Source organism: Pleurodeles waltl, chromosome 6 (assembly GCF_031143425.1).
Source record: "Pleurodeles waltl isolate 20211129_DDA chromosome 6, aPleWal1.hap1.20221129, whole genome shotgun sequence".
In the NCBI taxonomy this organism is placed as follows: domain Eukaryota; kingdom Metazoa; phylum Chordata; class Amphibia; order Caudata; family Salamandridae; genus Pleurodeles; species Pleurodeles waltl.
In genome coordinates this window covers 881743757-881756622 of record NC_090445.1, presented here as the reverse complement: position 1 = coordinate 881756622, position 12866 = coordinate 881743757, and the positions used below count along the sequence as shown (strand labels likewise).

General features: G+C 45.8%; 1 long non-coding RNA gene across 1 annotated transcript; it reads left to right on the top strand.

The window, feature by feature from the left end:
• Positions 1 to 825: 825 nt before the first annotated feature.
• On the top strand, positions 826 to 12662 carry LOC138302060 (uncharacterized). The gene is made up of 2 exons (XR_011205250.1): positions 826 to 936; positions 12414 to 12662. It is a non-coding gene; the product is annotated as an uncharacterized lncRNA (long non-coding RNA).
• The last annotated feature ends 204 nt before the right edge of the window (positions 12663 to 12866 follow it).

The window sequence follows — 12866 nt, the reverse complement described above, 5'->3', positions numbered from 1 at the left end:
ACACACAGCTCCGGGGACCTGAGGGCCACAGCACAACCTACTGCTCTGAGAGAGGGCTACAACACAACCCATTGCCCCGGGACCCGTGGGACACAGCGGCTACCACTACCCCTTCATCACCAGGGCCGAAACGTGTCTTCTTCACCAGGGAGTTTACCGGTGGGCTGCCCGACACCCATCACTATCACCGGCGTAGAGCCGAGTCTGGTTCATTGTGTCTCCCTCCAGCCAGGGATCGGCCAGTGCCTCTCAGTGGCACCCCTGCAGGGCCGATCCTCATTCACCCGGGCTCGTCCTAGCGCCTCACCTATGTCGGGGGTGCGTGTCACTGGCCACTCCTAACATTGCTAACCACGATTTATGGCTTTTCACAAGTAAGGGTTTCAGTCGCATGCACGCTGCCTCCTCCACGTGCCCAGCCTTCAAATGCCCGGTCCCCTCGCTCCAGTACGCACTACACGTGCCAACCCTCGTCCTATATCCAGACCGCCATTCCCTGTCACTGCAGACATCTTCACAAACACGGGGCCTGTTGTGTTTATTTCAGCATTTACAGCCTCATCCTCACTAACACAACCCCCCGCCTCCTCTCCCACACGCCCCTGCTGCATCCACGTTAGTCACCTATGTACGAAGATGCAAGGCTCTTCACACCCAAAGGTTGTGTCCCGGCAGCCACACTGCCCCCACCACACACACCGTGGCCTATACGAGGGAGGATACTGCGCACTGTAGCCCTGGGGACGGCACACAACCTGACATTAGATAAGCACAGGCGAGGGGTGCGTGTGTTTGGGGGGGGGGCGGGGGCGTTCAGCCCCCTGCTCCTAATGTCTCAAACCGTAAAACAAACCGAGGGGCGTGTAGACAGCAGGCTTCCGAACCCTCACAGATTTACTTCAATGGCGCAGAAAGCGAAGCACTTCGGAGCAGCAGGTAAAATACGAGTGAATGAATGAAAAAAAACTCGTAAAAACCCAAATTGAACAGAGGCTTATTTTTAAAAACGCAGTTCGTAATTAGGGAGAAAGATCTCGGATTCCGGCACCTTCGATTTCGAAAGCAAGCGCGCGGGAACGGTCACAGCGAGTGATTAGGAGACAGTACAAGGCTTACCTTTGAAATAATATATCGGCTATAACAGCAATCGGCTCTAGCAAGCACTGCCCTGCTTCACGTGAACTGGGGGGCGTCCATCTTGTGGGGAAGAAGCAGACGAGTGCGGGGCCAAGGTGCCACGACATCAAGTGCACCGACAGGGAGTCACACAGCGAGGGAGCGCACTTCTGCTGCACAACTTCCAAGTTTCGGATGACATCACTGTAAAACAATTAAACTAGGGCGAAGCGAACACAGAACAAAAAAAGTACAGTCCCCAAACACCTCCACCATTAATGATAACACAAAATGTGAGGTCACGGAAGCTGTTCGCACACACCAGCAGTAAACAGAGTAAAGTCTCCAGAAAGTCGCGAGCCTAGCACACTACGGCAGATGATGTGTCCCTGTGAGCAAACGTGACGAATTTTTCTTTCTATCTGATTTCACAGCCAATTTCCATTTCATTTGCAGATTTGCGAATATTTAAATATTCATACCAATCACAATTACTGCACATTTTACAGTATTTTACTAACCTTAAAATACCTCAATTCAGTAAAATATAGGCATACGTTTCATGCATTCATAAAACATCTCCATACCATTTACACAATTGTAGAACAAGTGCTAAAAATCGAACCCCTTTTTGAGAAAAGTGAGCTATCCGACAACCAAAAAGCGTGTATTGAATTTAGAAATGGTGGCCTCATAACTTGACATATTAGAGGTAGTCCGGAAAAATAGATGCATGTTTCCTTGTGTTATGTAAAGTGCTCCAATACCTTCGGGTCGAGCTGACGCTATATAAAACGGCTAAATATCTAACTATCTATCTATTTATCTATCTATCTATCTTGAAATTATACAATTTATTTTGAAACAAGAGTAACTGCGCCTTGCCTTGTTATTACACTTTGCTGCTCTTAAATGCTTAGAGAATACGATACTATTAAAAAAAAAATAGAGAGTACTATTAAAATATATATACATATATGTGTGTATTATACATACAGTGTGTGTTGGGACGTAACATGTATTTTGTTTTGAAAGTAATTTAAATATACACTTTGGTAAAACTATGTTATTGCAAAAATCTCTGTTAAGGAATAGGCTGTTGTTTTAATAGCCTGAGTATTTATTGTCTATTTAAAAAACATTTAACGTTTTTAAATGTTTTATTGTTTTGGTTAATTAAAATATTTTACAAATAATATTCCTAATGAAAATAGTATGTTAAAACAAGAGAAGCCGAGAAAAACGGAGTTCCAGCCCTCTACATTTTCGAATATACACATTAAGTTAATTGCAGAATTCTATGCTCAAGTTAATTACAGCTTAATGCCCACCCAGTTGTGAACGCGTATTTCTAAGAATGAATCAAATGTGGCCAATATCCAGCAGGCCTACCACATTGATATGGACTTTCCAGTAATTCTGTCATAAGGGTATTTAACTAAAAGTGGAGTCGCTTGTTGAGATTTTAGCTTTTCATATTTTGGACAAAAATCCATGCATTACAGTTACTTTCCTATTTAACCAAGAACTGCACTTTATAAAAGACTGTTCTGTATATTGTCAGATAGCCTATCGTTGGGAATCACGAGCCACTTTGGATAACTACTTTCCTTCACCAGCCAGGGCCCTTTTTAATGCGCCCTAAAGGCCATCCTCTTGTTTCCATCTACCGGACATAAAAACGAGCTTCCGGCAGTCTCCTGGAAGCATATTCCTTAATACTGTAGTGCCTAGAGTCATTATGTTTGCTTCCATTCGCCTTTAATACATCTGTGGTGCGCATTAAACACAACTAAAACTATTAGGTTTTAGAAATATTTCGTTATATTTTAATATATGAACTTTTATAGTAGATTCGATGGAAGCAATAATCGCTCTTGGAGTGAAACACCGTTGCTCCAAAGGTGAGGTCCGTCTTGTGCAGGGAATTATACTGTATATATACATCAGCTGCGCACGGGACTCTGCTCCATACCCAGGGAGGCTCGAGAATACTTCCTAGGAGCCAAAATGCAACGTGGTTGCACGCTCGTGCACACCCGTCGCCGGTAGGTTTTGACTTTGTGCATTTCCCAACAGTGGTTGCTGTATTTACCTCTCTAAAGCTTGCCTCAGGTGCCTGCACCTGCGCGTGTGCGTGCGTGAGTGCGCGTGCTCGAGCGTAGCTGGCTTCTAGCCAGTCTCAGGAGTGACTTTACATATTTAAATATAACACTGGTCGTAACCTCATTTAAATCTCACACCACATATTCCAGTTACATTCATCTGGTGGCCGCAGGTAAAAACTAAACACCCTCCCGTGGAAGAATCAGGCTGTCACAGTCGTGTGACTTACTACTCCTGTCACTTAAAATTTTTCAGCAGGAACAAGAAGGCTAACAGCCACAACAGAAACTACTTAGATTGTGTCTAAAACAGCAGACCTCAGCCCACTGAATCTGAGACAGGGATGTCCAACATAAGTGGGTGTGTGTGGCGGGGGTCATTGAAGATAGGCCATCAGTGGTGGTTTGTATTAGCAGTTTGTGGACCTGTTATATGGTCAGCTGGGCTGAGCATAAGCATCCAACCTCATGTATATTTTTAAGTATACTTCTTCTGTGGGCCTCCAGCTATTTCATTTGTTAGTTTCATTGTCATTTAAAAATCCTTGCTTGCTAGTGGACAGTCACACCTCTTTGTCCCTCCTTCTGTGTGAGAGCTGGGACCAACTACTGTATGATTACACTTTGTACTGTTTATCTCGTCTGTAGGGGACTTGTTTTTTACTTTGTTTCCTGCTCCTGTCCAGGGAAGCTTCCCTTTTCATCTACAGAGCATTCTTCCTCTGAGCTTAGCTGCAAACAAGGCTATAAATCAGGCTATCTTGGTCACATTTGGTCTTTGTGGGCTTGGACTTGGATTTTCTTTACCAAGTGTGCCTGTCTGTGTGCTGAGAGCAACGGCGGCGGAGGATCGCTAGTAATTGCTAATGCTTCCAGCTATGTCATTTGTTAGTTTCATTGTCATTTTGAAATCCTTGCTTGTGGCCAGTCACGCCTCTTTGTCCCTCCTTCTTCTGTGTGAGAGCTGGGACCAACTACTGTATGATTACACTTTGTCATGTTTATCTCGTCTGTAGGGGACTTGTTTTTTACTTTGTTTCCTGCTCCTGTCCAGGGAAGCTTCCCTTTTCATCTGCAGAGCATTCTTCCTCTGACCTTAGCTGTAAACAAGGCTATAAATCAGGCTATCTTGGTCACATATGGTCTTTGTGGGCTTGGATTTTCTTTACTAAGTGTGCCTGCCTGTGTGCTGAGAGCAACGGCGGCGGAGGATCGCTTGTAATTGCTTATAGCCTAGGCTACCCAGCTCTGCCATTGCTCCGCAATCCTTAGAGACAGTGCCCACTTCTGATCCATATTGGGATCCTACTTGCAGATCCATCAGTGCAGCTCAGTTCACACTTCAAGCCCTCAGCCGTGCCAGTGCCAGGAACCCCACACAAGCTGTCTGCCAGGGCACCTCAGTTCTTGTAGTCAGTACACTCTGCTGCTCCAGTACTGGGACCTCAGGCTCACCTCCATCAGTGCACCGCAGTTCACACACACTCCAAGCCCTCAACCGTGGCAGTGCCAGGAACCCCACACACGTTGTGTGCCAGAGCACCTTAGTTCTTGCAGTCAGTACACTGCTGCTCCAGTACTGGGACCTCAGGCTCAGCTCCATTAGTGCACCTCAGTTCACACACTCCAGGCCTTCAGCCATGCTGGGAACCGAACACACGCTGTCTGCCAGAGCATCTCAGTTCTTGCAGTGAGTACACTCTGCTGCTCCAGTACTGGGACCTCAGGCACAACTCCATCAGTGCACCTCAGTTCACACACTCCAAGCCCTCAGCCGTGCCAGAACCCCACACATGCCGTCTGCCAGAGCACCTCCGTTCTTGCAGTCAGTAAACCCTGCTGCTCCAGTACTGGGACCTCGGGTGCAGCTCCATTAGTGCACCTCAGTTCTACCCTGGTGAGCTCTCTTCCTTTCCTATACTTGGACTCCACTCACATACAGTTTCATTACAGCAGCTCACTTCTAATATTAATTCCCACTGCCAAGCCAGTACTGGACCCAAAAGAGCAAAACACATTTCAGCCAGTGCACCTTAAGTCTAACATCTAACTCCACTGTTGAAGGGAACCATCACAGCTCTGCCAGAATCCATCAATTCTAACATTCAGGGCACATTTCTTCTCAGTACTAAGGCTCACACACACATGCCCTTTAGGACTCCTCACCTCTGTGGTTCAGAGGCAATGCCACTCCCATACTGGACCCCACTCGCAGCTTCACCAGGACACCTCCAGGCTAACACTCGGTAATATTGGCGCACCAATACTAGGTTCCACACATAGCTCCTTTAACATACCTCACCTCTGACCTTGTGTGCCCGTTACTATTCCAGTACTGTGACCCACATACAACTCTGTCAGTGCACCTCAACCCTAACATGCAGTGCCCCATTATTCCAATACCAGGAATTACACAACGCTACATTTCTCATTCCTCACACGCTGCATTTCTATTATTCCAACACTGAGCCAGGGGCAAAACTCTGTGTATACCCCAAATCCTGATCTGAAGTGCCCCAATATTGCTGTATTGGGGTCCACATGCAACTCTGCTAATGCACTTTCTGCTGTTCTGCAGTGCCCCTTGCTGTTCCACACTCTGATTTCTGTTTGAGGATGTGGGGAAGCCAATTACATCTATTCTTAGTGGCCATCTTTATTCAGAATGGGCTGTTTCACCTATTTCACTCCATTCTTTCCTTTATTCTGTTTACTCTCAATGTTTTCTTTCTTCCCCACTTTATTCTTTCCAGCTCTTAAAATCCACGTAAACAGTTTCGCTTTTTCTTTCAACTGTTTATTTCTACTCCTCTCCCTTTTTTTTCTTTCCCTCTTCCTCTTGCTACCTCCTCTTTCAAACTCGCAAAAACCTGGCTATTTCTTTCCTTGTTTCGTTCCTCTTTTTTCTTCATTAGGCGTTCATTCTTTCACTATTTTTTCTCATTCCTTCATTCTTTCTTTGTCTTTTTTTATTTGCTCTTTACTTTGACTTGGTATACATCCTTTCACTTTTCTTTTAGATCTTTCTTCCTTCCTTTCTCTGGTGCTTTTCTTATCTTTATCTGTCAATTCATGTTTTACTATAAATCCCTATTTTCCCATCTGTTTGTGGAAGCCACAACATACTTGTTGGGAACCGAAGTTTTCAAAGTGGTTTTCCCATTCTGTGTCTGTGGGAAATGTGTCAGTACATACATGTCCTGGTTCTTTCATTGCTTGTTTCACTCACCATCTCTTTTTTTCTTTTATGTTCAGTTTTATTTTTCGTTTCACACTTCTTTCATAATTTTTTCCTCTTTATCTTTCATTCGCTAGCTTCCTTCCCTTTCTTCTTTTGTCTCACATGTTTGCTCTATTTCTTCTCTTAGAATAAATCATTTTCTCGTTCTTTTTCCCCTTCTTTCATTTCTTTGTGACCCCTTCTTTTCTTCTATTTGTCTGTTGTATTTCCTTTGTGTCTTTTTTGTGCACCATCCGCTTTCTCTCCTGAGGCCTAGTTATCAATGGAGCAACAGGTGCAGTGGCACCAGGGCCCAGAGACCTATGGACCACACTCAACTGAAGCTACTGCTGTAGTTTCCTACCAAAACTTAGGTCAGCCATTTACTTTTTTTCACTCCTGGGCCATGACACCGTTACAGCGCCACTTGTCCTCTCCATCTTTACTCCAACTCCATCTTTCCTTTCCCCCTCCAATCCGTCCAAAATTATATTTTTCTCATGGTGCTTCGAGCATTACAATCTAATGGCAAAAGTTTTTTTTTCAGATAAAGGTTTAAATGATAATTGTATATGTTTTAAGATAGAGGAAGAAGGTAAATGGAAGTGCTTTAGTTAAGTGCTGGGTCACTGGAGTTATATGGCAGGAAAAGACAAAATATGAGGCAGGGTTGACTATGTTAATGTGGCACGAAAAGTCCAGTTATGAATTTACAATGCCAATAGCTCTAACTCAAGAAAATGCGAGACCTATTACATTGCAAATGCTTGTTTTCTGTTCATTTCACTGATACTGCCACAAGCATTGCTTGCAGGTAACACAAAAGCACAGTTTCCCTTGCCATGCAAAACACCCATTCATTGTGCCTTTACGTTTTCTTCACTTTATCACACAGCAGCCATATTAAAAGAACTAAACAACCACATTTCCCCGAAACCACACAGAAATTGGTAAAAACAAACAAAAGGCAACACCGTCCAAAATAATCCTTCATCCAGTCAGGTGCCAGGGTTCTCCATATATTCTATTGTCTTTATCCTCCAAATCCTCTTTCTTCGCTGCACACAGCCCAGATATGTCCAGTTTTCCCTTTTCTTCTCAAATGTTGGATTGGTGGATTGATACCCTGTTTGGGTGTGATTGTCTGTGCTTTGTGGGACTTCTGTGTGCTTTTACGGAGTGTTTACTATATTCCCTGGTGTGGAGAGTGGGGTGATGCTGTTGAAACGTATTTTCTCTTTGGCATGGAATGCGCAATTATGGAATTCCTGTCAGGACCCAGAATCACGTGCTGCTGGCCTGTGTCTTTGCCTGTCCCTGGAACGTGACGCCCTCGCTGTAGAGCCTGCATTTATTCAAGACACCTTGTGTATTGCCCAGGGTAGGTTTGTCTGCCTTCTCACGCCCCTCAGGGGTCTGTACTATTGCTTACATGGCTACCTGCCTTGTAAAAACACACTTTCAGGAGGCAAGTTCATCCAAAAATCTGTATATTTTTCCAGGGAGGGTGGTGTCCACGGGGCTTGGACTCTTTTTGACTGTGGCTCTGCCCATTATTGATTTGCTGGCCCCCCAGCACCAAAGCTGAAGTTCTAGGCACTGCCCTAAGGGTTTACTCGGCGCTTGTCATCACGTGACAGTTTGATTTAAGTGCCTCGAAGCACTACACCCCTGCATCGTCCGGTGGGTGGGCCCTGTTCACCTAACTGCTGTGAGCCTGTCAGAGCATATGGATATACAGGGGGACAGGGATCCCTTAGCCCAGCTACCATGGGATGATGAATTTTATGATGCAGTCAATTCATTAATTTATAGGATGATGGAGGAGGCAATGGCTGCCTAGCACCGCAAATCAAGTGTGAATGCGCCAAGTGGGCCCAGGTCTCGACTAATGTGGTCCTGGTGCCCCTTGCCCTGGCCCAGCCCCCAGACAACCAGCCTGTCCCGGCCAAGCGCCCCCTAGAGAAGGGGGTGGATCATAGTGGCATTCCTGGCCCAAAATCAGTCTCTCACTGTGCCTTCTGATGCCAAAAGTGCCTCTAAGCCTGGTTTCACCTGACCCCCCTGGATGATGTCCACAGTGATGTGGATGAGGAATCTGGCCGTCCAAGCCTTGGCACTCTTCTCCTTCATGCCCGGCCACTCAACCTTGTGCCGCGGACGATAGATCGGAGATGCTGGATCCGGCGGAGCTCCTCCATTCTAGATCGTCCGTATGGATCCCTGCCATGAAGGTGACGAACTACATGGGGAGTAGGATAAGAGTCCCATTGGGTAAAGAAGCCCATAAGTGCCTCTAGGTGGAATTTCAGGTCCTTCTTTAGATGGCAAGGTAGCTCTGATCTCAGAGCTTGACCCCAGGATGGCAATATTTCTAGCAAAATTCATGAAAGACTTGAAGAAGGGTATTGACAGATTCTGGCGGGCATGCCAGGATAAGCTCATGGATGCCCTCGGCCCCATGAACATGATCCTGGATATGAGAGAGGATGCCAAAACTTCAGGCTCCCTCATTTCCCCGGAAGCCCTCTCTGGTTGGACACAACACAGTCATATTTCTGGGCAATGCCAACTGCGCACTGTCCACCGAGCGGGGATCCTATTTTCTGGCTAAAGCGGGGGGGATTGGTGGACTCTGAAGCAGGGGTGGTAGCCCAAGGGGGGCTATTCGACAAGCTTTTTATTAAAGAGCTCAGAAAATTTGTGAACACTTTCACATCATTGGACAAAGCCCAGTCATCTATGAAAAGGGTGTTCTCCTCACAGGTATTTAGTGGGGCTGGTTGAGGTAGGGGCCACTCGATCAACCAGTCCTCCTCCCAATATCCCAGAGGACACAAACAGTTTCAGGATCAAGCCAGCTATGGTAACTTCTACCCGACCCGCATCAGACGGTCCAGAGGCCGAGGTTTCAGAGGGACCAAAGCTGCCTCAAATTCTTGTAAGTGTCTCTACTTCTTCCTTCATAAAGGTAGGGGGCCTGTTGGCAAATTTCTTCCATGTTTGGGGAACACTCACAAGTGATGCATGGGTCCTGCAGAATGTACTGGGCTTCCACATAGATTTCTGTGAGTTCTCATGTCAAGAGGTACGTCCCAGGCTCAATCAGTTTTCCCAGCACGAGGTAGGGCTAGTAAATGCAGAGGTCGCCTCGCTCCTGGAAAAAAGGAGCTATGTGTCATACCTCCCCTCATCCGCAAAGCTTCATAAGCAATATGTTCTTAGTTAACAAAGCAGACAGGTGTCAGAGACTGGTGCTGAACCTACGAGAGTTCAATGAATGGCTGGTTTACCACCATTTCAAAATGGAGGGGAGTCACACCTTTGGGATGTCTTGCCCTAGTAGACTGGATGGTCCGACTGGACTTGAAGGTCGCGTATCTGGCCAGTCCGAATTTTCCTCCTCAAAGGAGTTTCCTTCAGTTCTTTTGGCACCAGCAAGTGTTCCAATTCACAACTCTATCTTTTGGTCTCTCCTCTATGCCTTGGTGCTTCATGAAGGTGCTCAAACCCGTTGTGGAGCATCTTTGAGCACAGGAGATTCGCCTTATTGTGTATCTCGATGAGATGCTCCTCCTAGCGCAGGATTCTCAACAGTTGTCAGTGCAACCACAGATGGCAGTTGATCTACTGGAAAGCCTTAGCTTTGTGATAAACATGAATAAATCCCTTCTGGTGCCTGTGCAGAGGGCAATCGTCCTGAGATTTATCATAGATTCCCCCAAAGCCACCCTGAGCCTTCCTTCTCAAAGATAATCAAGATCTGGCACAAGCTCTGCAGAACGTTGGCCAGAGGGTGTCCTTAAGGCAGATTGCTCGCCTGGTGAGACTTTTCCGGGACTGTTACATTATCGGCCCATGCAAAGATTTAAAGCAGTGCATCTGTGGAAAGACCTTGCTGGGAGAGGTACGGGAGGAAAGCTGATTGTGGCTTTCCACATGGAAGCATGGAAGGGGAGAGCAATTTTTGGACCAGTCCCAGACCTTATCATAGAATTTGATGCCAGCAGGTCAGGCTGGGGAGTTTGGTGTGGAGATTTTTCCACAGAAGGATCGTGGTCTCCACAAGAGCAGGCATTGCACATCAACTGTTTGGAGCTTCTGGAGGGCTCCTTTACGGTCTAGTGTTGAACCAGGGGCAAGATCCAGTCCTGTGTCCTGCTCAATTTGGACAACATTTCAAACATTTAGTACATAAATCACCTAGGTGGCACCCTTCAAGTGTATTGTCTGATCTGGCAACACAGTTTTGGTAGTTCTGCCTCGACCATCAGATTTCAGTGACTGCAGAGTACCTTCCTGGTTTGGAGAACCAAGTAGTGGACTGGCAGTCTTGTCACTTTTGGGATTCCAGCCTGTTGAAGCTTCATCTGGAGATTTTTGCCACTCTTCAAAATCGGTGGGGTCCTTTTTCAGTGCACCTCTTTTCCTCCAAGTTGGACCATCAGTCGCCCCTGTTCTTAAGTTGGAGACCAGATTGTCAGGCGGTTACCACAGATGCGTTCGTGCAAGACTGGGTGAAAGACTGAGCATGTGTGTTTCCCCCATTTGCGATGATCACAAGAGCTTTGGCCCAGATCAGACGGCAAAACGCAGAGGTGGTCCTGATCACCTTGATGGTTCTTCTGGAACTTTCTTAGAATTTTCCAGTCCGTCGCCCCCTGTTTCCAGATCTCCTTCCCAACCCAGATCACAGCCGACATCAGATGGTGCTGGACAGATCCATCAGTCTGATGGCGTGGAGGATTGCAGGAGTAGATGGTCAACCCCAGGCCTTTTGTCGCCGGCTGTAGCCTTCTTGTCCAAGGCCTGGTCCGACAGCACAGTCAAGCAATACAGGTCGGTTCAGAGATGATGGTGTTGTTTGTGTGTGCAACGGGATTGTGATCCCCTGGGCACTAAGGTAGTTCAGACCCTGAATTCTTTGGCCAGTCGAGCCCAGCATGGTTTGGCCTATTGCTCTATCAATACCTTCTGTTCTGCAATATAGGCTGGTATGTACCTGTTGAGGGTTCCCCAGTGGAGAAGCATCCTTTTTTGTGCCGCTTCCTACATGGTATCAGGTTATCTCTTCCGCCAGAACCATGGTATTTGAAACTTTGAGATGTTAAAAAGGCGTGTAACAGTTTCTCAAACTTACAACCTAATAGGTGTCTCTCACATAATGAGATTTCTGTGAAGCTGGCAGTGCTTCTCTGTTTGATACTATGCAGAAGGGTTGCTGATGTTAGAGCCCTAGATATCACCAGAATATTTTTTTCTCCTTTCAGGGGGGTCTCTTTTAGGATTAGTAGATGTACTAAATATAACACTAGGATTATAGCGTACCCAGCATTTCCTGATTTTCCTATGCTATGCAAGGTGCAAAGTCTAAAGGGCTATGAGGAAATGTCAGCAGATTTCAGGCCTCGAGGAGAGAGACAGCTCCTGATTGCTCTCAGGAAACCTCATAAGGTGGCTTCATCCCCCACTATAGCACATCGGGTGCAGGGGTCATGCAGGAAACTGGCAAGCTGTCACAATATTTGGTGTCTATTCTACTAGGGGGCAAGGGCCTCCAAGGCTTTCAGTCTAGACTAGAGAACATTATAAAATGCCGCTGACTGGTCCTCAAATTCTACCTTTAAACGGTTCTATTTCAAGCCAATTTTGGATAGGGCTCATTTAATGGTAAGTAAGCTTTAAACTAGCAGAATCTGAGCATCTGGTTCTGACATAGAATGAAAAATCTCCTAGATAACCGAACAGAAAGTTTCAATTTTATTAAGGACACAAAGGTGAGAATTACCAAACTCATGGATTCCTGATCCAGGAGGCCCTCCCTGTGACTAGTAAGTAATTTGTTTCTGCTCTCCTGATCTTGATTGTTGCAAATTGTGATGTCATTATATATGATCTTGCACATGTTTTAGTTGCTAGGTGGCTCTCTGGGGGTCCAGATTCTCGTGGTAATTTCAATTCTTTTGGTCAAGGCATGGATACTGGGAAACAAGATGCGTAGAAAAGGCCATTGGGAAGACTTGCACAACAAAAGAGGATTTGGAGGATAGAGACAAAGGACTACATGGAGAACGCTGGCACCTGACTGGATGATGGATTTTGGTGGACTATGTTGCCTATTATTTGCTTTTACCAATTTCCCTGCAGTTTCTGGGCAATGTGGTTGTTTAGTTCTTTTAATATGGCTGCTGTGTAATAAAGTGAAAAAAGCATAAGCATAATTCTTGCCTCTGTGTACTTAACAGAACTGAAACATTCCGTTGTGTTAGCAAGGACATTTTTCATTATATGCCAGATTGATATTTTAGAAAAAGTATGAATCTTTATTTACACCAGAGATGACCTTCTAGAGCCCGGATACAGCAACACATATAATTTGGCATGTGCAAATCGAAACACTATGGCATTGTCGAATGCCACAGTCG